Source organism: Arachis ipaensis, chromosome B09, assembly GCF_000816755.2.
Source record: "Arachis ipaensis cultivar K30076 chromosome B09, Araip1.1, whole genome shotgun sequence".
Lineage (NCBI taxonomy): Eukaryota > Viridiplantae > Streptophyta > Magnoliopsida > Fabales > Fabaceae > Arachis > Arachis ipaensis.
Window position 1 is genome coordinate 21137997 of NC_029793.2, and position 6809 is coordinate 21144805.

A 6809-nucleotide genomic window follows, 5' to 3' on the forward strand; every position below is an offset into this window, starting at 1 on the left:
TAACGAAAAAAACAAGAAAATTTTATTTTTTTATTTTTATTTTTATTTTTTTTTCAAAAAATAATAAAATAATATTTAAATAAAATTAAAATTAAAACGCCTAATCTAAACAATCAAACAACTAATAGTTGTTAATCATAGTCAATCCCCGGCAACGGCGCCAAAAACTTGGTGCGGAATTTTATAACCCACAAACTAACCGGCAAGTGCACCGGGTCGTACCAAGTAATACCTTACGTGAGTAAGGGTCGATACTACGAGGATTGATGGATTAAGCAATAATAGTGTTTGATAGGATTAGTTAGACAAACAGAAAATAGTGTTTGGAAGTTCAAAAGCATTAAAAAATAAAGAAGAGTTTGAAGACAGGCAGGTGAATAGGTGAGGAATAAAATATGAAGAAACAGTTAAGGTTTCAGAGTTATCTATTTTTTGGATTGACTTTTCTTATTATTTTATTTTAATCATGTAAGATCTAATTTATGGAAAACTACATGTGACTAGACCCTAATTCCTTAAACCTTCCTAGTCTCCTCTAAAATTCCTCAACAGCCAATTCCTTAGTCAATTAATTCCAATTAGAGGGTGATGATCAAATTCCAGTTTATATGCCACAAAAACTCTAATTACCCAAAAATAAAAGGATTATATGTCACATATCCTGTTAAATCCAGATAATTAAAATTTAGGAGAATATGTTTTCAAGTTGTTATTCAAGTAAAGAGCTTTTCCAAGTTATACAAGAACGCATTTAGAAAGAGGATCATACTTCCGTTCCACCCAAATTCATAAAATAAAGAACGAAAACAAATCTTAAATATAAATCAAAACATGAATTAAAATAGAAAAATAATAGTATCAATCCATACAATAGACAGAGCTCCTAACTTTAACAGTGGAGGATTAGTTGCTCATGGTAGAATGTTATGGAATACGGAATGTAAATTTGGAATAGGATGGGATCCTCCCCAGGACCTCCTCCAAAAGAGAGGTTTCTTCTCCCTTTTATAACTAATCCTAATAAATTTAAAATCTAATTGATAAAATTAAAATAATATCTTTTCCTAGAATTCAAATTTGAATTTAAATCAAAATTAACTAAATAATCAAGTCTTCAATTGATGGGTGGGGACCACTTGTTTTGTCCATTCTGCAGCTTCTAATCTGTGTTTTCTGAGCGGGAAACTGAGTTAAAACAGCCCAGAAATCGCCTCAGCGTTTTTCTGCGTTTCCTGCACGTGGCGCATGTCACGCGTACGCGTCAGTCACGCGTACGCGTCGATGGTCTTTTCTGCGAGTCATGCGGACGCGTCGGTCACGCGTCACTGAGCAAATCTCCAAATCACGCGTACGCGTCAGTCACGCGCACGCGTCGCCATGGAAAGCTCCAAATTCACGCGCACGCGTGCGCGTCGCTCCTCGCTGCCAGCTCCTTTGATTCTTGTGCTGCAGAAACTCCATCAAATCCAGCCGAATGCTACCTAAAATAAACAGTATTGCACAAAACTCAAAATAGCATCCATAGTGGCTAAAATATAATTAATTCTTTATTAAACTTTGATCTTTATGTATATAGTTTATCCTTTTCGTCCTATCTTGTTGATCCGTTTTACGCTTAACCGGACATGAGTGATGCGATCTTCTGTTTTTGGCTTAACTTCTTTTTCAAAACTCCTAGTTATGATTTTCTTTAATTATATTTATGGCCACGGATTTCTTACTCCTAATTTTGTATAGGAGTATGATTCACCACCACTAAAATATTTACAAAACAAACCCCATTTCTTTTATTTTTGAAAGAATTAATAATTAAATATTTGCCCTCAACTTTTTTTTGTTTTACACATTTTTCCAATTTCTTTAATCTGAATTTCAAAGACTAGAGAGTCCTGCTAGGGCTTTTGCCTTTCTCTCTTCTTCCCATCAACGTTGCTCGCTCCTTATTCCTCCCCTTCCACGGTAGCTCGCTCTCTGATCCTCTCCCTGCGCCGTGGTCGTTCTCTGATCCTCTCCATCTGCGGAATTGCTCGTTCTCCCCTGTATGGTGCTTGTTCTCTGATCATCAACGCCGCAACACGCTGCCGCCGCCGCCGCTACACTCGGGTCCACCACTTCATTGTTTTCTATCGCCTCTCTGTTCCTCTTCTTCACCAGCGACTCTGATCTCTGTCCTTCTCCCTCCACCTCTGTCTCTGCGACCTACTCCTTTAAGGTTTCATTTTTTTATTTTTATTATACTTTATTTTCTTTTCTATGAAAATTTTATGTGAATTTGAATGTTCTTCGTTTTCCAGAGTATTGAATGTTGTTTTGATTTCAAAAGAATTTGACAATAAACTAGTGAAAAGTTTCAAAATAGATTAGGAGTCCTTGATTATGCTTGAATGATTGAATTTGATTGTTGTGATTTGGTTGGTAGTAACTCTTTTGATTTCTAATTGAATAAGGTTCCTACTTTTTTGTTGTTTGAAGTTTAACTTCTATTGTGGAAGTAGGGTAATGATTGGAAAAAACTAAAATACAATACATGGTGTCTTGCATGAGGGAACTCATTGGATTAGGAGTAAATTTCAGAGATTGTATCATTAGGAAGTCAATAATGTTTCCAATTATGCTGATTTACTGGGTAAAATAAAATAAAATAAAGATGACTAAGGAAAGAGATTTGATTGATTTTACCTCATGATGTATTTTGTAAAACTTGTTATTTTAAACTTCAGAAATATTTTGATTTAATTGCTAGGTTATTGTTAATTGGAATCAATTTGTTGAAGAACAAATCAATCAAAGAGGATAAATAAAAAACCTTTCATACTAAATTGATGGAGCCCTCTGCCACTTTTATCAGGTCCAACTGTCGTTGACCTCTCTTTTTCTTCTTGCTACTTGTGATATAATCAATTAAAGGAACAAAGAATTTCGATTAGTAGCAAAATCAAAGGCAGATAATTGCCACTTATATGTAATAGAACACTACCATATTCATACTTATTCCAATTTCCTTTTTTGATATACTCAGTAAGAGGAAGCCTTTAGTATAAAATATATGCAGATCAATTAAAAAAAACCAACAATTCTTCCATAAAAGCAAAAATACAATAAACGTAAAATCAACAGGTCAAAGTTGAATTGCACTCTCAATCTTATGAACAATAATTTTTTTTTTTTGCTAATTTGTCGCTGTAACACATTTTCGTCTTGTCCCACACTTTTGTATGAGAGCATGTAAATATAAAAAGCACTGAGTAATGATACATCTTCCCAACATGTACTCTTAATAGTCCTTAATATGATATCATATTTAGTGGCTTATAAAACTTGCTGTTCTGCATCCATGTTTTAACATGATTTTGTTGTAATTTATCGTTGTTGTAGTTAGACTGGCTAAGCTAGCTGTTGACAAGGTCATGACTGCACCATGCGAGACATCAATTTTATATCCAAAGCATGGTGAAAATCTGCACTGTTTCACAGCAATAACACCTTGTGCTGTGCTAGACATTCTTTCACCTCCTTATAGAGAAGATGAAGGAAGGAAGTGTACTTACTATCATGATTATCCATATTCAACATTCTGTAAGTAACTCTTCGAACTATCACTTATATTCCATGCACCATAGGATATGCATTGGTACTCGGTAGTAGGAATGATCTTAGAAGTTCTATAAACTCAATTTGCTCCCTTTCTTGAGTTTTGAAGCCTCTGATTGAGGATGTATAAGTTTAGTTATATTTTTAGTTTTTTCCCCCTTAGAAAGTTATCATCCTTTTCAAAACTTGCAAATCACTTATAAATAGATTTTTAGTTTTTCCCCCTTTGAAGCTGCACTATCTCATATTATTTCATATAAATACCAACTCAAATAGATTTTCCAGGAGCATCAAGAAATAGATAATTGCTATAGTCGAGGATCTACTTTCTTTCTGGATTCAACCATTAAAATGTGCATTAGGTAGCTTCTGTAGCAGTTGCAACTTGGTAAGCATGTAAGTACTTTTGTAAAATTTTGCATTGTGGTATTATTATTTTGTGTCAATCTTTTCTCAAGCTAAATTTGTCCCTTTCGGTTATGCTTTTGAAGCTAAAAAGGAATACATCATTGTGTATTTATCAAGCAGGTTACGATCATTTTCCTTTGTGTGAGGCCCAAGCAAACACTTTTTGCAGAGTCCCTCTACATCACAATTAGTGTATTAACCTGAACGAATGAATGATCGGATGGTTAAATTCTTTTCTGGTTTACCTGGAGTTCTTCACTCATAGTCCTTCAACTTTGAGGTGTGATTGCAATCCGAGCTCTCTAGCCAAAAAGTTCATAAGCAACGGCCATCTATTGTATCATTGATTTCACCAATTACTTTATGTGTTTATGTTCTTGTACAAGAATTCTGTATATATGCTTAGTAGTGCTTGTAAGTTTTGACTTTTGAGACTTGTTTGTAGCTTTGATTTGAAAAATAGTGAAAATTTTTACATTGCCATGGGTTTTTTTTTTATCTCTCACATTGGGAGGTTTAGTGCTCATAACTACACTCACAAAATGACAAGCACTTAATTTATGATGGGGCCATAAGTTATGATGGGACCAGAATGAGACAACGGTAGTTTAATACTACAGTTTGAGCAACCTGAAAATATTATTACTTTTTATAAAACACTTGAGCTACTTTTGTCTTATAAATTAGAAGGACAATATCAAAATTTTGATTTTTAGTAATAATGAATGAGTATACAATGAATCCCAAATTGTGGTGGGAGGGAAAATTATGCAGCAAAAATACACTCATTGCATGTTGTCCAGATTGAGGTAGAAATTAATATAGACAAACTACTAAAACAAAAAATAATAAATACATAGCTACATTTACCATTTAACAACTATCATCTCAACCTAGTGGGATGGACAAGATTTTTACTGCTATTATCATCTTCACTTCGATCATTGATCTTTCCACCTATTCGCTTTCTATCCCTGCTAGAGCCTTTTTGCTCATGATGATAATTGCCACAGGATCGCAACGATTCCCCTCCAGTCCTCCGTTCCTACAAGAAAGAATGATAAAATAGTGATAAATGAGAATCAGATTATAGCAATGCTGAATCATCTTACTTTTGCTCTTCAGTTATGTATAATACAGAGTTCAAGAAAGGAAAAGAACATACATCACCGAATAGGATCTCGTCGGTCTCAAGCATGTGGATTATGTGTCCGATTTTAGGTTTCTTTGTGGCATCTGGATCAACACATTTAAGAGCAACCAACAGAGCAAAGCTTAAGAGCCTCTGAAGACGACTTTTCAGGAAGTTTCGGATCAATGAGTTCCTCTGATTTTCTACTGCCAACCATAGCTTTCAACCACTCAATTAAATTAACCTGCAAATATACCAAATTCTAGTTAGAAAAACAAAAAAAGAGAGAAAATAATCAGCATAGAACAGTGTAATAAGATTAAAACCAAAACTGTATACTATTATTGGTTATAGCCTCTAACCTCTCCTTGGGATTTACTATAATCAACGGGACTTCTTCCGGTAATTATTTCCATAATAAATATCCCAAAGCTATAAACATCACTCTTCTTAGTCAGCATTCCAATGCATGCATACTCCGGTGCAACATAACTACAGAATAAGAAAAGAGAATATGAACTTTAAAGCCTGAAATATTTGAGTATAGAAAGTGAAACTAACTGATAAAGGAAAATGTTTGGTTAACTCATACTAACCCAAATGTCCCCATCATACAAGACACTATGTATTGTATTTTAGTTCTTCAAAATCATTATCCTACTTCCACAAAAAAGTAGGAGCCTTATTCAGTTAGAAATCAAAAGAGTTACTACCAACCAAATCACAACAATCAAATTCAATCATTCAAGTATAATCAAGGACTCCTAATCCATTTTGAAACTTTTTATTGGTTTATTATCAAATTCTTTTGAAATCAAAACAATATTCAATACTCTGGCAAATAAAGAACTTTCAAATTCACATAAAATTTTTTGATAGATAAGAAAATAAAGTACAATAAAAATAAAAACAAAATGGAACCTTAATAGGTCGCAGAGGGAAAGGTGGAGGGAGAAGGACAGAGATCAGAGTCGCTGGTGAAGAAGAGGAACAGAGAGGCAGGCGACAGAAAACAATGAAGTGGTGGACCCGAGTGTAGCGGCGGCGGCGGCAGCTTGTTGCAGCGTCGACAATCAGAGAACAAACACGATACAGGGAAGAACGAGCAATCCCGCGAATGGAGAGGATTAGAGAACGACCATGACGCAGAGAGAGGATCAGAGAGCGAGCTACCGCGGAGGGGGAGGACCAAGGAACGAGCGACGTTGATGGGATGCAGAGGGGCAAAAGCCCTAGCAGAGCTTTGGACTCTCCTCCTCAGATTAAAAGAAACAGGAAGAATGTGTAAAACAAAAAAATGCAGAGGGCAAATGTTTAATTATTAATTCTTTCAAAAATAAAGAAACGGGATTTATTTTGTAAATATTTTACTGATGGTGAATCATACTCCTATATAAAATTAGGAGTAAGAAATCCGTGGCCTATATTTATATATGTCTTTTTCTTTTAAAAGTCGTAATACCTCGTCATTCTTCTTTACAATTTAAACGTAAGATTTTGTGTGATAGAGTGTTACATTTATAATATGATTTGAATCTATTTAAAAAATAAAAATCGATATATTTTGTTATTATTTAGATTGAATTTCATGACTTACAACCATTCAAGTTTTAAATTTTAAATTAGTAACTTTCTCGGCACTATTATTCTTTTCACCACTAAACATATTGAAAATAGC

The 6809-nt window shown here is 34.3% G+C and overlaps 1 pseudogene; it reads right to left on the minus strand.

The window, feature by feature from the left end:
* LOC110266787 lies at positions 1924 to 5741 on the minus strand (annotated as a pseudogene).